This window comes from Lissotriton vulgaris, chromosome 2_2 (assembly GCF_964263255.1).
Source record: "Lissotriton vulgaris chromosome 2_2, aLisVul1.2, whole genome shotgun sequence".
Classification (NCBI taxonomy): domain Eukaryota; kingdom Metazoa; phylum Chordata; class Amphibia; order Caudata; family Salamandridae; genus Lissotriton; species Lissotriton vulgaris.
In genome coordinates, this window is record NC_141688.1 from 291,178,585 (window position 1) to 291,196,636 (window position 18,052).

Genomic DNA, 18,052 nt, shown 5'->3' on the forward strand with positions numbered 1-18,052 from the left:
GGGGGTTGGAATTCTACAGCTAGAATTGCCAGACTAACTTCCAAATTACAAGACTACAATTTTAGCACTGTGTATGTTCACGGGAATGAAAATGTCACAGCAGACTGGCTATCAAGTTTACTATGTCATCAAAACAGAGTTAGTATAATTAATGAACTTGATTTTGTGCTGACCATTGAAGATATTCTTCAAGAAAAATTTCAAGATATCACTGAAGAGCAAAAAGACAATAAATGGGGTGAATTGAAAGATTACATTAAAAATGGTTGGCCTAAAAAGGATAAGATAAGGTCTGATATTTTACAATTTTGTAATGTCTCCGAAGACTTGGAATTGGAAAGTGATTTCATTTTCAAGTCAGGAAAATGTATTCCCCCAGAAGATATGTATGAAATCATTTTAAAAACTGCGCATAAGACTCACCCTGGCATCTCTTCAATGAAACGTTTGGTCAGAACATATTTTTGGTGGCCAGGTATTGACAAATGTATTATTAGGATAGTTATAGAATGTTCTGAGTGTGTTTCAAGTGAAAGAATGCTTAAGACATATATTCCACCATTAAAGATGGTTAAGTGGCCATCTCAACCTTAGGAAAAAATTGTGTTTGATATTTCAGGTCCTTTTCATATTTTACCAGAATCTGCACGCTATGCTTTAGTGATCATTGACTTTCACTCTAAGTGGCTTAAAGTAAAATTTGCTCCTAAAGCTACTACAAATGCTGTCATACATTTTTTTTAAAGACATTTTCGCTAGAGCAGGTTGGCCATCAGTATTAGTTACTGATAATGGTGTACAGCTAACCTCTTCGGAAATATCAATTCCCCAATAGCAAAATTTACCAATTTTCTTTTTCTGTTACCAGTCATCTTTTCACATCTTCTACAATTGAAATTATTGCTTGTAGATTTGGCTTTTCTGGCCTCCTCCAACACATTGCTATCACCTCCTAACACCTTGATCTTCCAAAAAGGATTCAATGTCGAACTCACCTTCCTAACTCTCCCCAATTCAAACACACAGATCCAGAGATCAAGTGCGGCGTGGTTCTGTATACCCACACCACATCTCTAACAGCAGTTTCAACTCTTCTATTAGCCTGTGGATGGTAAAGTGGAGTGTATGAATGTCAGTTTTGGCTAAAAACTCTTGCTTAGTAGCAAAGTAAAATGTACACAGTTGTCAGATAGTAATTCTTCAGGAGTACCCTCCCTACTGAAGACCTATTGTAAACATCAAATGACAGACTTTGTGTTGGGCTCAAGGACACCCCCCCCACTTCCACCCATCTGGATAAGTGATCCAACAATACAATAAAGTCTCTCATAATGTTTGGTAAAACATGAAAGGGTAAAAATCTACAGCTACCCTTTGCCAAACTCTGTCCGGATACGGAACAGGCCTTGGTACAAGAGTAGCAGTAGTACGATGTTTGTTGCTGTATAAAAATTGTACACACTCCCTCACCAATGCGTCCACCTCCCGATCAATGCTAGGCCACCAAAATGCATTGTGGACCTTGCGCTTGGTGGCAGTCATTCCTAAACGAGCAGTTTCAAGTATTTTAAGTCTAAGACACTCTGAAGGAATTCACCTACCACCCCTGACAAGTAAGTGGTTCTCAATCAAAAGTTCATCAGCTACCATACAATAAGGTTGTAAATAAATATCAATGGACCTTTCCTCGAACCAACTAGTTACTACAAGCTTCGTAACTTGTTTCAAAATGGGATCTGTCTTTAACGCATTCAGCCATTCACTCATGTGTGGACAAATTACTGTGTCTTTGACACTTGCAATAATGCACTCTTCAACATCCTCAAGCTCCTTAAAATGTACATTACTGTCTTCTACGGGTAGTCTGTGTAAGAAATCTGCCCTTATATTCTTACCACCTGCAATATGAAGTACAAAAAATATTTAACTCAAGCAATTTAGTGGACAGACGTGCCAGTCTAGCTGTTGTTCTCATAATTTTTTTGCCTGACAAAATGTCTTCTAAAGACTTATGGTCTGTTCTGAGGTAAAACTTTCTTCCCCGTTGTGTTTTGAGAGTGAAGGCGGGTCTAGAGGCACAAAGTTACTAATGGGAGTGAAATGAAGTAACGACTACAGATAATGACTAACCCTAGGTGTATCACCTATCATAGTGATCACCCAAAATCAGAATTTGGATTCCATTACTTATACTGAAGACTTAACACGTCGCGATTTGAGTGACTACAGACTTTTTATATAAAGTGGGAGACAAACTGAAGGTCTTCGTTAAGAATACTTTTTTTTATGGAATAAACACACACCAATTCGAAATTTTTTGAAGTATTGATCCGGGTAATACAGTGACCTTCATAAGATTGGAGTAATTTGACGACTGCCCTAAAGAAACCCTATTCAGGGTGAAATGCGTTGGCTGCACTCTGGGTGCACTATTCCATCATTTTACGTCATATGTGGTCGAAGAATCCATTAAAGGATCATATCTAACATAATTTAAGAGTCAGGATTGATTCATCTATTGTGCATTTGTGCATTTTGAAAAGTTTATGTTGCCCCCCTGTGCTTTTTTAAGTGTATTGTAATTGTGTGATCTGTTGGCAGAAGACCAGTGAGGTGGGCAACTCTGACCTAAAAATGTGTTTACGATTCATGTGTAACGGGGTGGTGTGGCTTTTAAGTATCTCTTTCTTCCTTTGTTCCTGTTTTTTTGTGTTCCCCGTACATAAGACTTGAACTTCTCAATTCCTCACATGCAGGCAAGCCTTTCTTTCTCAATGACAGAATATCTAAGTTCAACCTCCTTCATTCTTCTTGATGAAAATCCAACTGTTACCTCTTTGTTCCCCACCATTTAAGACAGAACAGCCCCAAGCCAGAAGTACTGGCATCAACAGTGATGTAGGTATTTTGACCTTCAATGTACACTTGAAGGTCAGGAAGGGGCGAAATGCTTTCCTTTATGAATTGAAAGTGCTCCTGATAGGTAGAAGTCCAAATAAAATGTGCACTTTTCTTTAGAAGGCTTCTGAAACACACTGTAAGATTAGCCTAGCTTTTTTTTATAAATGTTGCTTAGAATTCGCACAAACCCATAAAAGACCTTAATTGTTCCTTATTGGTGGGGTGAGGAGCATTGACAATGACACTCTCCCCGCATCTCCTGCTCGCCGTCACTGCCTGCGGAGCCCCGGCCCTGCGTGTTCGAGGCTGCTGCCTCCAAGGTTTCTATGATCTTGTGCTGTGCTAATTGCGATTTTCTGCTGCCTGATACTCTGTTTTCTTCTGTGCCCGTTTTTCCAGCATCTGCTTCATCTTCATTTAGGCTGTGTTACTTAAGTTTTCTTTTCTGTGCCCACTGCCTGAGCTTGAACTTTCAGAGGCACACACCTGACATTATAAGGCTATTAAAGTGCGACCCTTTACCCTGTCACCAGGCAGGTCGCTCCCCTCACTGCCATGCAGACCCCCTGTGTGCCCTAAGACCGCTGCTGTTAGCATTGGTTGTGCCCCGCTTTGTTTGCCTGCATTCCGTTCTGCTGTATTAACCACTTTCTTTTTTTTTCTCTGTATTTTTCTGTGTCCCCGACCATTTCCAGCACTATTACCCTTCCCCTGTTACCCAGCTGCTCCTCCATCCCTCAGCCCCACATATGTAGGCCGCAAAGCAGTGGGCACGCAGCGGACGATCAAGGCAAGCCCGTCTGCGCCCGTACCTGGACCCCGCCCAGCGCCAGGACCCCTGGCCCCCATGAACACCACGCCGCCCGCCTCCACTACGAATCCAACACCGTCCACGCACTCAACGCCGGACGATCACGCACCTTCTACCTGGCCACTCCGAAGTGCACCCAAGGACCCTTCTCCTGCCGTAACTGCAGCTTCACCAGCATTTGGCCCTCCAACCCACCCACCGAAGGACCCAACTTCCTCAGATGCATCCTGCTCAACACCCGTACCGCCCGCAAACACGCCGCCAAACTCTGGGACCTACTTGACACCAACGCCCCAGACGTCGCCTTCCTGATGGAGACCTGGCTGTACCCCTCCTCGGCACCCGACATCACCATAGCCATCCCGGAAGGCTATAAGATCACCTGCAAGGACCACACCAACAGAGTAGGAGTAGGAATAGCCATCGTCCACAAGAACACTCTCAAAGTCTCAACCAACACCGACGACACCCTCAGCACTGCCAAACACCTGCACTTCCAGATCCACACCCACCCCAACACCACTCTCAGAGGCTCCCTCATCTACAGACCCCCCAGACACCGACCGCAGTTCAGCGACTCCATCGTCAACTTCAGCAGCACACATGCCCTCGCCTCCATGGACTACATCCTCCTCGGGGACCTGAACTTCCACCTCGAGAACAACAACAACTCCAACTCTTCTACCCTGATCGACAACCTCGCCAACCTCGGACTCAGACAACTCATCACAACACCCACCCATTCCGTCGGCCACACACTTGACCCCATCTTCTCAGCAAGCACCCACATCTCCTTCAACCACACCACCGAACTCCACTGGACCGACCACTGCTGCATCCACTTCACCTTCCGGAAACCCACCGCACACCACCACACCCAACAGATGCCTCGCTGCAACTGGAGCAAAGTCACTGAGGACCAGCTTACCACCACCCTCATCCAGTGCTCACCCACAGACCCGACCGACCATGACGCCGCAGCCCGCAGCCTCAGGCAGTGGATCGATGACTGCGCCAACACCCTTGCCCCACTCAAGAACCCTCCCAACACCCACACCAGCAAGAGAGCCAGCTGGTTCACCGAAGACCTCCAGACCTCCAAGCGAACCTGCAGAAAACTCAAAAAGAACTGGACCCACGAACAAACACCGGAAAGCTACACAGCTAACAAGAACGCCATCCGCAGACACCAGCACCTCATCAGATCTGCTAAAAGGGCCTCCTTCAAAGACCGCCTAGACAACAACGCACACAACAGCAAAGAGCTCTTCAGCATCGTGAAGGAACTCTCCAACCCCAGCTCCAACACCAACGACATCCCACCGTCTCAAGACTTGTGCGACTCGCTGGCCACCTGCTTCCATCGCAAGATCGCAGACATCCACAATAGCTTCAATGCCGTCACCACCCCAGCAACCGCTGAGACCCCCGCTCCCATGACCACCACCCGCACCAACCGCCTGCTGGCCTGGATCAACATCAACGACGACGACACCATCAAGTTCATGAACACCGTCCACTCTGGATCCCTGGAAAACCCCTGCCCACACCACATCTTCAACAAAGCCAGCAGCACCATCGCATCCCACCTCCGGAAAATCATCAACATCTCCTTCGAGACAGCGACTTTCCCAGAGAGCTGGAAGCACGCAGAGATCAACGCCTTATTCAAGAAACCCGAGGCGGACACCAAAGACCTAAAGAACTTCCAACCCATCTCCCTGCTCCCGTTCCCGGCGAAGGTCATCGAAAAGGCCGTCAACAAATGACTGACCAGCTTCCTCGAAGAAAATAACATCCTGGACCCGTCCCAGTCCCGGTTCGGCAGCAAACACAGCACCGAAACTGCCCTCATCGCTGCCACTGATGACATCAGGACCCTGCTTGACAAATTAGATACCGCGGCCCTCATCCTCCTGGATCTGTCAGCTGGCTTCGACACGGTCTGAACACTCCTCCACGATGCAAGAATACAAGAGAAGGCCTAGGACTGGACCACCTCCTTCCTCTTCCGGCAGAACTCAGAGCGTCCGCCTCCCCCTCCTGCTCCGAAGCCACCGAGATCATCTGCAGCGTCCCCTAGACTCATCCCTCAGCCCAACGCTGTTCAACGTCTACATGGCACCGCTCGCCCACGTAGCACGACAACACGACCTCAACATCATCTCCTGTGCTGACGACACCCAGATGATCCTCTCCCTCACCAAGGACCCCCACACCACCAAAACCAACCTCCACGAAGGAATGCAAGCTATCGCCGACTGGATGAGAGACAGCTGACTGAAGCTGAACTCGGACAAGACGGAGGTCCTCATCCTCGGACCCACCCCCTCAGCCTAGGACGACTCCTGGTAGCCGACTGCACAAGGAGCACCCCCTACACCCACCGACCATGCACGTAACCAAGGGGTCATCCTCGACTCCACCCTCTCCATGACGAAGCAGGTCAACGCCGTCTCCTCCTCCTGCTTCAACACCCCCTGCATGCTGCACAGGTTCTTCAAGTGGATCCCCACTGAAACTAGAAGGATGGTCACTCAGGCCCTCGTCAGCAGTAGACTGGACTACGGCAACACACTCTACGCAGGAGCAGCAGCCAAACTCCTGAAATAGCTCCAACGCATCCAGAGCGCCTCTGCCCGCCTGATCCTCGACATCCCTCGCCGCAGCCACATCACACCCCACCTGAGAGACCTGCACTGGCTCCCCATCAACAAGAGGATAACCTTCAAACTCCTCACCCACGCACACAAGGCACTCCACAACACCTGACCAGCATACCTCAACAGCTGACTCAGTCTCTACACCCCCAACCACCAGCTCCGCTCCGCTGACCGTGCCCTTGCCACTGTACCCCGCATCCGAAGAGTGACCACCGGTGGCAGATCATTCTCCCACCTCGCCGCCAAGACATGGTACACCCTCCCCATCTGCCTGTTGCAGACTGAAGACCTCCTAACCTTCAGGAGACTTCTCAAGACCTAGCTCTTCGAACAGTAGCAGCGTCCATCCCCCTCCAGTGCCTTGAGACCCTCACGGGTATGTAGTGTGCTTTATAAATACCATGATTGATTAATTGAACAATGCTGGGTTTTGACACCCTCATCTCAAGAATGTGACCTAAACATTCAATTTCATTCACAGCAAAGGTGAACTAGTCTTCTCTAAGTGTTAGACCATTCATTTGTAAGGTAGTAAGGACATGTTCAATCATCTCATTGTGTTTCTCCTTTGTGTCAGGATGCACCAATATGTCATTCCGAAAAATCACGACATTGAGTACGTCCTTTTACATGTTGGTCATCACCTTTTGAAAAATGGAGGCTGCAGAGGCCAGTCCAAATGGCATGCAACAGAACTGAAAGATACCATCAGGTGTAACAAAAGCTGTTAAATGACAAGAACCCTAGTCCAAAATCACCTGATGATATGCTGCCCGCAAGTCACACTTGGAAAACCATTTGGACTAACCAACTGCAGTGATCAAATTGTCAATTTGTGGGAAGGGAAAGCTTTCTACCCAAATAGCATTGTTGAGAGACCGCAAATCTACACAGAGCTGCAATTTGCCAGACTTCTTTTTGGCAAGAACAATGGGAGACAACCACAAAGTAGGATCCACTTGTTTAATGAGCCTTTCATTTTGCATTGAAATTTACATTGCAGATAACTCACTGCTGATGCTGTGAGATACATTGCGAAGTTCGTGCTTAACTGGGGGTAAATCTTTTTTAACCATGATTAAATTGGAAAAGTTTTTGATCTGCCCAATTCTTTCTTTGAAAACAGACTCAAACTTTTTCTTTCAAAGTATCTGGTCACATACTGAGTTGACTAAGGACACAGGATTTTTCTGACCAGGTTAGATATTCATGCCAAACTCAGCTTGATGCCACGATCCTCACACATAAATGACTATGAATGCTACATACAAAAGTACACTCTCAATTCAATTCTGCTTCGTTCAAATACAGTTGTAATAACATCAGGGGGTAAGAACACTTTCTGAGACCACAACTCTTTGTATCTGTCAACTGAAATCATGGTAATCCTTGCTCCAAAATCAATAAGCAGTGGAATACAACACCCATCAGTTTCAATGTTTAATAGAGGATCAACAATATCTTTGTTGGTCTGAACATTATTGACTTCCACACATTCAACAAATAGTAATAGTTCTTCTACGATTTTTTCAACTATATCCTCTTCATGGTATGCTGCACAGTCTTAAACGCTCCTTCTAGGTATGTGTCCGCCACCCCTGCACACTTTTCCAAAATGCTCTAATTGTTTACATTTCCAGCATTCTTGTGATGCCGCCAGACAATTTTTGAAACTAGGGACATGGGTAAGTGATCCACATCTAAAACATTGCAACTTAAGGAAATTACGTGCAGAAATAAGGCTTTTGCTCCCTCTAATGTTAGCTTTTGCAGGACCCGCACCTTTATAATTGGCACCAGTGGAGCTGCCCGAGTAAGACATTTTGGTGGCTGAATTGACGGCAGCTACCCCTGTAACAGGCATAGTAACCTCTAACTGCTTTGCATCAAGCAATGTACACTTGATGCTTTTTGCTATGTCAATGGCCTTGTCCAAATATGGGTTTTTGAATGACAACAACCTCTGTTGGATCTTTTTAGAGTGGCATCTACAAACGATTTGATCTCTAATGAGATGTGAAATGAAACTTTTGAAATCACAATATCCAGCCAATATTTTTAGTGCCGTCACATAGGAATCAATTGATTCAGTAGGACCTTGCACACGTGTAAAAAACTTGTGTCTGTGTGCTACTTTTTCCTTCAAAATATGTACTCTATTGGTTCACCGCTAATTTAAATTCATCAAAATCTTCACTGTTGTGACCTGTGTATTCAGGTAAGTAACCAAATACATTCTGACCCCCTACACCTAAGTAATAAGAAATGCGTTACTTACCTGTAACTGCAGTTATCCAGTATTGGTGTCTTTTATCAGTGGACGCCTCACAGGGAAAGCGAGGATGGGTTCTACAGCGGTATTCGTACAAGCGCCTTGAGACCCTTGCGGGTGAGTAGTGCGCTATACAAGTATCAATTTACAATTTACAATGTTTTTGTTTTGTCAATGTAAAACTTCAAGCATCGTTCGAGATCCAAAGAATGCAGCGATCTCTCAGCTGCTGTGCTTGGGTTTGGAAAGAAGGAAAGCTGAACCACAGGTTCATTTAGGTGGAAGTCCGATGGGACTTTTGGGATAAACCTAGGATTGGTTCTCAGGATTACTCTGTCGTTTTTAAAACTGTAGAAAAGGATCCTGTATTGAAAACGCCTGTAGCTCACTGACCCTCCTTGCAGATCTGAGCGCCAGGAGGAGTGCTGTATTCCACAAGACATACTTTAGGTCAGCTCTCTGTACTGGTTCGAACGGATGCTTCATGAGCTGGTTAAGAACCACATCGAGATGCCAGGTAGGTGGCAACATCCTTACTGGCGGGAAAGATCTGTACAATCCTTTTAGAAATTGCTTAATAAACCTGTTTGACCAGAGAGATTGACTCATTGAAGTTCTTTTATAATGAGATATTGCTGCTAAGTGTACCTTAATGGGGGAGTGGGCAGGCCCGACTGTGCCAGATGTAATAGAAAAGGTAAGATTTGCTCCGGTGAGGAGGAGAAAGGCCGAACGCCTTGATCTGTGCACCAAACACAAAAGCGCTTCCATTTTAGGGAATACGTTTTGGTCCTGCTATCCGCACTTGCTCTAGCAAGAATGTGTGCACACAGTCTTGTGGAATATTTAGATTGTGGAACTCTCGGAACTCAGGAGCCCGGCAGCTGACCTGTGAGACTTCAGATCCGGATGCTGAACTTGATTGTTGTTCATTGTGAGCAGGGATGGATACTGCCGCAGGTGGATCAGCGGCTCCTGGGATAGACGGTGGAGCTCTGTGAACCAATGTTGCCCCTGCCAAGTTGGGGCTATTAAAATTAGAGTACAAGGCTCCACCTAAATTTTCCTGAGGACTCTGAGAAGCATCGGGAATGGCGGAAAGGCGTATGCAAAGACGTTGCGCCATTTGATGGAAAATGCATTCCCTAGAGACCCTGACTGGGGGTGCCAAATTGCGAAGTGTGGGCATTTGGCGTTCATTCTCACCGCAAACAGATGGATTTGCCGCGTGCCCCATCTGGAGAAGATCTGCTCGATAATTTGTTGATCTAGCTCCCACTCGTGACAATGTTTTCTGCCTGCCCAACGCGTCGGCGAGCACATTGTCCGTGTCTGGGACATATTCCACCCTTAGGGTTACATTGTGGAATATGAGTCAATTCCAGATTTTTTGCGACTCGCGAGAGAGCGTCAGCGAGCGTGTCCCTCCCTGTTTGTTGAGGTAGTGCATAGTCGTGGTGTTGTCTGTCCGGACGAGCACCAGGGAATGTTTGATTCTTGGCAGGAAAGCTTGAAGGGCCAGGAAGACTGCCCACAGTTCAAGCAGATTGATATGTAGTTTCTTCTCCATAGGAGACCACTTCCCGCTTATATGTAGCTCTTGCAGAAAAAACTCCCTAGCATTCCAATGAGACACCTGTTGTGACAACATGAGGAGCAGCCTGAAGCAGGAATGACCAGCCTTGAGACAGGTTTTGAGATGACATCCACCATTGCAGGGCTCCGACCATCTGAGGATTCACTTTTATGTGGTCGTCGAATGACCCTGTGCATTAGACCCACAGCTTCGAGAGCATCTCCTGTAGAGGTCTCATTCGTAGTCGACAGTGAGGAATCAGGAGGATACCCGATGACATCATCCCCAGGAGGGATTTGAAGAGGCGGACTGTCAAGACTTTCTTCGAGTCTACTATAGCAGCTAGTGCAAGGAGCTAGTTCATCCTCTCTCTGGATGGTAAAGCTTTTGCTGACCGTGTGTCCAGGGTTGCACCTAGGAAACTGATGCACTGAGAAGGTTGTATGACCGATTGTTCCTGATTGAGGGTGAGACCCAAGCAATCGAAAAGCTTTAAACAGGCGTTGGAAGACCTGGACGCGTCTTCTAAGGATGGAGCCTTGATCAGCCAGTCATTCAGATACAGAAAGACTTGGTGATGGCACTGTCCGAGATATGCCGCCACCGGGGTACGACATTTCATGAATATGCGTGGTGCAGACATGAGCCCGAAGGGCAGAACGCGAAATTGCAAGTGTCTGCCCGCTACTGCAAATCGCAAGTACCTTTTGGACGCCCTAAAATCTTGCTCTTACAGTAGTTGCAAGACCTCCTGGATCGTTACCATGCAAAACGACTGCTTCTTAGGAATTTGTTAAGGGCCCTGAGGTCGAAGATTGGTTTCCCCTTCTTTTTTTTTGATCAAAAAGAAGCGGGGATAAAATCCTTTTCCCTTCTGAGATGGAGGTACTCTCTCTATTGCTCCTTTTTGCAGCATAATCGAGATCTCTCATAAAAGCAGCCGTAGATTTTTGTTATTTCCGGTGACCTTTACCTTGAAAGGATGACTTCCCAAAAAAGGATTGCTTGTTTTGCTGTTGTTGGCGCTGTTGGTATTGCGATCTACTCGGCCTGAAGAGCAGGAAGACTTGCATTGATAATTTCCTCTGTAGGAAGACTGTCCTCTTCCTCTATTTCTACTACAGGACTAGTTCTTATACAGAAGAGTGCCCAAAGCTCTCGCAGTGTCTGCTTCGTCAATTTTCTGTGCCAAATAGTAACTGGGTATCATATGGCCTGTCCAAAATCTTTGTCTGCATCTCAAGACGGAAAGAGGTTGCCTTTAGCCATCCTTGGAGCCGCAAGACTGTTGCTCCAGCCAACTGGCGGAACCCTGTCATAGCGATATCCATCGCGCAGTCTATAGTTTCTGACGCCGATGCTTCACCATCTAGCAGAATCCTCTTTACTTCCTCTTTGGATGAATCTGGCAATTCCGACAGGTATGGGGCTATCAGTGCCCATAATTGTCTATTATAGCGTCCCAAGAGCGATAGGGCGTTTGCGGCCTTTACCGTCATTGTCGACATTGAGGAAAACCTGTTCCCAATGTTGTCCACTCTTCTTCCCTCCATATCAGGAGAAAGCGAGGAAGCGACAAAGGGGCCGAAGGATTCCTGGAGGTCTTCTGGCCCGCTTGTGTCACCACGGAGTCCGGCTTAGGATTCCTGTTAAACACGCCGGTGCTGTATCTGGCGCCCTTTACTTCTTATCCAACTGAGGGATCACTGGTGATACAAAGGAGGGGTTCTGCATGACCTTTACCCCTTCTGACTATAGGTAATCGATAATCGCTATTGTCCCTACTGCCTACTTGAGAGGTTCTATGAATTCATACAAGAAGCAGACCTATTCTTGAGACATCATTGAGATCTTAAAACATTGAGCAGCTCTCTCTACCATATTATAAGAGATTCCAGAATTGTCAGAATTTCCCTCGATTACCGTCATAGACTATGCCGTTGTAGACGAGCAGTCACAGACGAGGCTGTCGTAGGCGACGCCATAGACGATCCGTCGTAAACGAGGCCGTCGTTGACGACACCATCGTAGAGGAGCCCTCGTAGAGGAGCCATCGTAGACGAGGCCATCGTAGACGAGGCCATCGTAGCTGAGGCCATCGTAGCTGAGGCCATGGTAGACGAGGCCATCGTAGACGAGGCCATCGTAGACGAGACCATCGTAGACGAGGCCATCGTAGACGCCGTAGACAGGCCCATAGATGAGACCATCGTAGATGAGGCCATCGTAGACGAGGCCATCGTCGACGCCGTAGACAGGCCGTCGTATACGAGCAGTCATAGACGAGGCCGTCATCGACGACGCAGTCGTAGACAAGCCATCGTAGACGAGGCCATCGCAGATGAGGCCATCGCAGATGAGGCCATCGTAGACGAGGCCATCGTAGGCGAGGCCATCGTCGACGCCTTACACAGGCCGTCGTAGACGAGCAGTCATAGTCGAGGCCGTCGTCGTCGACGAGCAGTCGTAGACGAGCCGTCGTAGACGAGGCCATCGTAGATGAGGCCATCGTAGACAAGGCCATCGTAGACGAGGCCATCGTCGACGCCTTACACAGGCCTTAGTAGACGAGCAGCCATAGACGAGGCCGTCGTCGTGGACGAGCAGTCGTAGACGAGCCATTGTAGATGAGCCATTGAAGAAGAGCCATCGTAGACAAACCATCATAGACAAACCATCGTCGATGAGTCCATCGTAGGTGAGGCCGTCGTAGATGAGGCCATTGTCGACGCTGTAAACAGGCCGTCGTAGACGAGCAGCCATAGACGAGGCCGTCGTCGTCGACGACGCAGTCATCGACGAACCGTCGTCGTCGAGCTTCATAGACGAGCCGTTGTAGACGATCCGTCGTAGACGAGCCATCGTAGACGAGCCATTGTAGATGAGGCCATCGTAGACAAGGAGGCTGTAATAGGCAATGATGATGGTTTCTTCGTCGACGATCCTGTTTACAATGTTGGCTTTTTAGTCTTTACCTCAGGAGGTATAGAAGACGCCTTCCTGAAGGGTCCTATGACCAGAGGAGGTGATTTTGACGGCTCCGAAGTCGTCTTTTTTTTTACATGATTTTTATCCACAAGCAAGTTCCACAGAGTGAGGAGATTTAAAGAACTGCGCCCAGAAGACCCATGAGTGGTCTTTTTGAGGGCCTTCTCAGGACGTTTGCCTGAAGAATGAGTTTGAGGGGATTTTCTTCTCTTTTGAGATCTCCTAGATGTTGAGGTCAACGCATCATCACTTTCACTGGAGAATATAAAAAACCTCCTTTCTGGTCTAGTGTTTGACACCATATTAAAAGTCGCCCTTCACGACCTCTCAAAAACTTACTTGAGAAAGAGCGACATACCTTGCAGTCTCTCCTTACCAGACCTTCTTTAAAGAATGTATTTGAAGATAATCCATAGTAGAAAAAAATCCTTGACAACAAAGTTATTTATTAAAGTGCAAAAACAAAGAATCTGAGCAGAGCTCAGAGGAGACTTCCTTAGCACAACGTGCGGTAGAAAATCTGAGGATCTGAGGCTCCTGACAGGAAGGTTCTAGAGGGAGGTGGCAGCTGATTGGCTCTTCTCTATAATTTGGTCCTTTTTACAAAAGGACATGGATATGTTACTAAGTTGAGGCCTCTAGGCCTACTATTCTCTATATATGTCTATTGGACATTACTTTTGTATGTATCGGAGACTCCCGTCTCGACGACGGGGAATGATTCAGGCATGTGAATCTATGAAAGACACCCATAATACTGGATAATAAGGAAGACTGCGTTTTCTATCTGTTTTAAACTTAACACCATCAATTGCACCTAAATATGTATTGAAGGATCTATACCATAAGCCCCATTTCAAAGGTGGTTTGCCTGGTTCTTGTAGAAAAGGACTGGGAGGTGTGACTGGTTGCATTGTATAATAATGGCAACAAAAAATATATATTTATATATTTAATTGGAAAAAAAGATAGTTAGGAAAAACACAAAATAATAAAAAACACGAACAAATGTTGGTCAAGGAAAGCTACAGTGCAACTTTACAGTTCCATCCAGTAGCAAACAAAAAAAATTACAATAGGAACTGTTTTGTAGCAATAAAGAAATTGTCCACACAGAGCACTGAACAGAATATGAAGGCAAAATAGTCATGCAGTACTGTGGCTGTCCACACGGGGTGCTGGACAGACCACAGAGACAATCCAGAAGAAACTCGTTGGTATGCTGTGTCTAAAAAGAAGGGTCGTACCACCGAGGACCTGCAAGGAAGAAAAGACACCAGAGAGATGGAGAATCTGCATAGGCGGTGAGTTTTTTGCTGTAGAAAATGGCAGGAGACAAGCGTGGCAGGCAGAACATATGAGGAACCTGGACGTGCCATCTACAAAGTGTAAGGAGTAGGCGGGAGCAGGGGAATTTGTAGAAAGTCTTATTTTTTTAAATATCACATTTGTAAACTTCCTCGCTAGGATTAGGCTCATAGAGAACACGCACAAGGCTAGTGTGCATCGTCCATGGCAACACAGGCAAGTGAAACAGCTTGAGAGAGTGCCACAATTTAACGCCGGCCATACCTGACAGAGTTGGCGTGAGGAAGGGCTAGAGTGGGAGCTACTGTTCAATGCAGCACCAATGAACATGCTAACTGGGCGACTTGCAAATGTGGCGTTTAGGCACATTGAAAAAGCCAAAGTCATTGTAAAATGGAGATCTACACGCAGAAGAGTGCTGAGTGATAGTGAAAACAAAAACAGGCTGGAGAACGACCGTGTCCCACACGTAGTAATCCCTGGGCCCGTGTAAATCAAATGGGCAGTACCTGGGTTTTGTAGAGCAGAAATATTTTTCCTCTAGCGATGTTCGTGGTGGAGAGAGGAATAAGGTTCATCCCAAGCTTGTCGCCAAATTGTCTAGTTATGTTATGTTATATTATATTTATTTTTGTATAGCGCACGGCTACTCAAAAAGAGTGTCCCGGCGCTTTAATAATGAAGGCCTGCAGCAAAATAACACAACACAGTAATAAAAACAGAATAGAAAACAGAATCGGAAACGAAAAAGAGGAACAGCCTAGAGGGCAAACAGCCAAGTTTTGAGGCCTTTCCTGAATGCAAGTAAACTAGTGGCTCCACGGAGTGACAGCGGCAAGGTGTTCCACAGCTGTGGCGCCAGCAGTCCAAAAGAACGGCCTCCAATGCGAGCTCTCTTAACGCGTGGCACAACCGCCAAAAACAGAGATTCTGATCTGAGAGAGCGGGCTGGGTGATAAAAGGCAAGTCTTCTTTGGAGATACTTGGCTCCCACCGCGTGGAAAGCCTTGTAGGCCAGGGTTAATGCCTTAAAAGCGATCCGTTTTCGGATAGGGAGCCAATGTAAGATCTGCAGAAGGCCAGCAGCACTGGCTCGCCTGTTAAGGCCGTAAATGGCCCTCGCGGCAGCGTTCTGCACCACTTGAAGCCGCTGCAACAGGTACTCTGGCAGGCCCAGGTAAAGGCCGTTGGAATAGTCCAACCTAGAACCGATCAGAGCCTGCACAGTCCGCTTCCTGTGTTCCTCAGACAGGAGAGGTAAAAACCTCCGCAGCATCTTCAGGAGGCCAAAACATGTGCCCGTCACCCCTAGGATCTGGGATCTCAACATCAGACCCTTGTCCATCTTGACCCCTAGGTTCTTAGCTACTTGAGATGAACGGGACGGGGGGGACATGTTAATGGGCCACCAAGCTTGCCAGTCAGGATCCGACGCACACCCGAAGAAGAGTACCTCCGACTTATCCGGGTTGCACTTGAGGCTGTTCAGCTGGAACCATTTAAAAACAGCCCCAAGGCAATCCCGGATAGTCTCTCCATCGAAGTCTCCTCCCCTCTTACAAGAAAAGAGGAGCTGGGTGTCGTCGGCATAGGATACGATCTGGGCCCCGAACGACTCCGCCAATGCCGCCAGAGGAGTCATAAAGATGTTAAAGAGGGTCGGGCTCAATATAGAGCCCTGCGGGACCCCGACTCCCAATGGCGGCATCACGGCAGAGTCTGGGGAGGCCCAGACCGTTTGTCGGCGACCAGCTAGAAAAGATGAAAACCAGCTGAACACCGTCCCCCTTAGGCCAATCTCATAGAGTCTTACGAGAAGGCCCTCATGGGGGACGGTGTCGAAGGCCGCCGACAGATCCAACATGACCAGCATGGCTTTGCCCCCGGAGTCCAGAACCCCTTTAATGGCTTCTGACACTTCCAGGAGCGCGGTCTCTGTGCTGAGGTTTGGGCGGAAGCCGGATTGAGTGGCATGCAGAATCTCATGTGTTTCCAGAAAATTGGAGAGCACAGTGTGTACATGTTTCTCAACAATTTTCGTGAGAGCCGGCAGAAGAGAAATCGGCCTATAATTGACTGGAGCTGCAGGATCGAGACTAGGCTTCTTCAGCAATGGGATGACCATTGCCTGCTTCCAGACCTGCGGAACCAATCCCTGGCTCAGCGAAAGATTCAGGAGAGGATTCACCAGTGGATTTATGACTTCCGCCATTTTAGCCAAAAATTTGGCCGGGCAGGGGTCCAAGGGCGACCCAGATTTGAGAGTGCCCATAAGCACTAAGGAGGCAGAGGCAGAGATAGATGGAAAAAAGGCCAGCGTCGGGCCTAGCGAAGCCACGAGGCCCGAATCATCCACAGGGTTAATTCGCCCCACGGGCGCCCCCAATGGAAAAGAGTCCTGGATAAGCTTAATCTTGCTGGTGAAAAAATTTGCTAGATCAGAGGCCCAGGACTTAGAGGGCATACCTTGGGATGTATTGGACCGAGGGGCCATAAATTCTCTGACTATGGTAAAAATCTCCTTACAGGAGTTGGAGGCGGCTTCTATCCTCCCTGCAAGATAGGCTTTTTTTCCTAGGCGAATATCCCGCTGGTAGGCCTTGACCGCCGTCTTGTAGGCTAGCCTTGCCACAGGGTCATATTGTGATCTCCAGGCTCTTTCACCTGCCTTGCATTGCTGCCGAACGGTCGACAATGCCGCAGTGAACCAAGGAGCCGAGACACGTTTCGGTGTTAATCGGGGGGCCATCACCGGGGCAAGATCGCTTAGCCTATCCAAAAGCCGTGTCTGCAGAGACTCCAGGTCCTTCTCCAGATCTCCTGTGAGGGGGCATGGGTGGTCCAGAGCAGCCTGATCCAGCATAGCTGGGGTCACGCGATGATATGCCCTGGGGGCTCGGCCCTGTTGCAGAGACACGGGATTAGCAGATTTCGCTGTGCCTTTCACCAAAAATTTGGCTAGCCTGTGGTCTGACCAAAGCACCGGGATAATCTCCTTCACCTCCAAAGGAGATGTCGAGAAGACCTGGTCAAGAGTATGTCCCTTGTCGTGCGTTGGCCCCCGAAGATAAGGGGTAAGGCCCAAGGGGGCCGTAGCCTCCAGAAGTTTGATAGTGTCCGGGTCCAATGGGTCATCCATATGAAAATTCAAATCCCCGGCTACAATGCAGTGTTCTGCTTTCAGGGCCAATCCCGATATAACCAACTCGAACTCTTAAAAGAAGGTTCCAGGTGGGCCCGGTGGCCTATAGACCAAAAGGCCTTTAAAGGATTGGTGCGGAGCCAGCGTGATGGAGAAGGCAAGGGATTCAGAGCCACCGATATCATCTACTGGCAGAATGGAGCAAGCCACGCATTTCTTCACCACCAATGCCACTCCCCCACCTCTTCCCTTAAGTCTATCCTTCCTGAAAAGATTGTACTCAGGGGGAATAGCTATGGCAACATCGGTATTTGAGAATTCCCCCAACCACGTCTCGGTCAACATGAGACAAAGTGGCTTTTCCGTGTCGAGGAGATCGTAGATGTCTTGC